The sequence below is a fragment of the Pteropus vampyrus genome, unplaced genomic scaffold (assembly GCF_000151845.1).
Source record: "Pteropus vampyrus isolate Shadow unplaced genomic scaffold, Pvam_2.0 Scaffold308, whole genome shotgun sequence".
In the NCBI taxonomy this organism is placed as follows: Eukaryota; Metazoa; Chordata; class Mammalia; order Chiroptera; family Pteropodidae; genus Pteropus; species Pteropus vampyrus.
In genome coordinates, this window is record NW_011889089.1 from 764,214 (window position 1) to 766,371 (window position 2,158).

Sequence of the window (2,158 nt, forward strand, 5' to 3'; positions counted from 1 at the left end):
GCCGACAGCTCCGGTGTGTATTTCGCTGCTTTTGTGTACCAGGCTGACTCCGGAGAGGTCCTTTTATGTTTTAGCTGGTAAATTCATTATCAGACAATTGTTGGAGAGATACAGGCCAGTGGTTTTCTACAACGTGCACCGCCACACTCTCGCTGGGGCTGGAAGCCCAGGCCTTCGGTCCTCCTATTAGAAGTGTTAATGTTTCTGTGACCTTTCTAGATGGTGGTGAGACGTATTCTTCTAAACAGAAAAACCAAGAGATCTGATCACCTCAAATGCGTACGACCGACCCCAGTTTGCTGAGAAAAATCAGGAGAAGTCAATCTTTCCCCAGAGGAAAGAGAAAGTCAAGGGGATTTGAGAAGTTTGAGTAAAATGAATGAAGACAGGTAAATTCCAGTATCTCGCAGACGTGGATCCATCTTCTGACTCGCCGCAGCATTTTATGCCCCTCGAAGCTCCATATTATCGCTTAGGTGATTCACTGAGGTTTTAAAGGTGAACACATTTAGGCAGTATCTGGATGACAGAACAGGCGAGGGCAGAGAGCCGTCTGTCAGCGTGCACGGCGGCTGTGCTGTCACGAGCAGCCCCCACGGCCCAGCCCGCCCTCAAGACCCGGATGTATTTTGCAGCCATGAGCCTTCGCCCCCCACCCCCCCGGGGGTCCCCGTGGTCCAGTCACAGTGCTTTCTCCTGTCACGTCCACACTGTGAGTGGAGCTTAGTGTCAGGTGGACACGAAGCCCTGAAGGCTCAGCCCGAGTGGAGGCCACATCAGCCAGAGTCACAGTGAGCAGAGGGGACCAGAGGGCCACAGCTCCTTAGACACCGGCGGCGTCCTCCCCGCGCTGGAAACGGCTGTGAACTTGTGGCTCGGTCCAGCTTTACCGTTTGAGCCAGGCCCCTGCATTCCTCACGGTGCTGTCAGGTAGCTGAGTGACGGCCCACAGGACGCCTAGCCCCAGACGCTGTGACTTTTCGTGACTCTGTCAGGGAGGACTTGTGGCACTGTCCTCTTAGGAAACCCATTGAGTATGGAGAGAGTGGCCGTAAACTATTAAGTGCTGGGGGATATTTACCCAGCATGCTGACTTGAGTTTGTAGAACTGAGACCACGTGCTCAGTGATCTGGTTATAACCCCTCGCCAGCCTCTCTGATCGGTATCTCTTTGACTGTCCTTGGCCAGTGCATGTCCTGCCCAGGCCGCCCGGAGACCTGCCTTGAAGCTCTCAACCCTGCCTGGGGCTCAGCCCCGGGGGACTCCACCCACCTCCATCCTCCACGCGGCTTCTCCTGGACCCCGCTCCCAGCTCCTTGTGCAGAGAGTGTCCTCTAGCTCGTGTCCTGTGGCTGTGCCCACAGAAGACACATGGACACGGTCCGCCAGCATGGGAAGAATAGGTTTATCCAGACACGTTAGGGTTTCTGCCCAAGGCGTGAATGCAAGGAAGTGAAGCTGTTTCATTCACAGCTGACAAGGTGCCACCAGTGGGGTCCGCCCTGGAAAACCACACTGGGTGGCAGCCATGCGGGGTGGGCGGCACACAGGAAGTCGGCCTCTTCCTGTGCACCTGGAGCCAGCAGGTATGACGAACGGGGGGAGCGACTTTCCGTGTCCATCCTCACAGCGCGAGGGGCCAGTCTGGAGGGCGAGATGGGGACCGCTTCGGTGGCAGCAATTGCGAGTGTGCTCGAGACCAACCAGGGTCAAAAGCCAGGCCAGGGCATCGAATCAAACCAGGGCGCGGTGTCCCATCAGCGTTTGGGTGGGACGCGTAGGGACCATCGTGATACGAAGCTGGAGGATGGCAGTGACAGCCACGGCTCCCGGATCGGAACACCGGCCTTTCCAAGTTCACCAAAAACTCGGCACGCGCCTACTAGGTACCCGGTGGCCCCCGGGTCGGCAGTTTGCTCCCCCAAACCCCATTTCATTGAAGCATTCCCATTGTCAGGGGAGTGTTAATTTGGGTAATCCAAGGTCTTTTATGGTAAATATATATCATTAGTCGCATTGAATCATCCCTTAAGTATATTTGTGTTCGTGTGCATAGAAGTACACCCATCTTATGCCAGGAATGCAATAGTTTTAAACGTAATAGTTTTTGAAGAAAAACGGCTCCATTTCCTACACTCAGGGCTTAATCTGCGTACT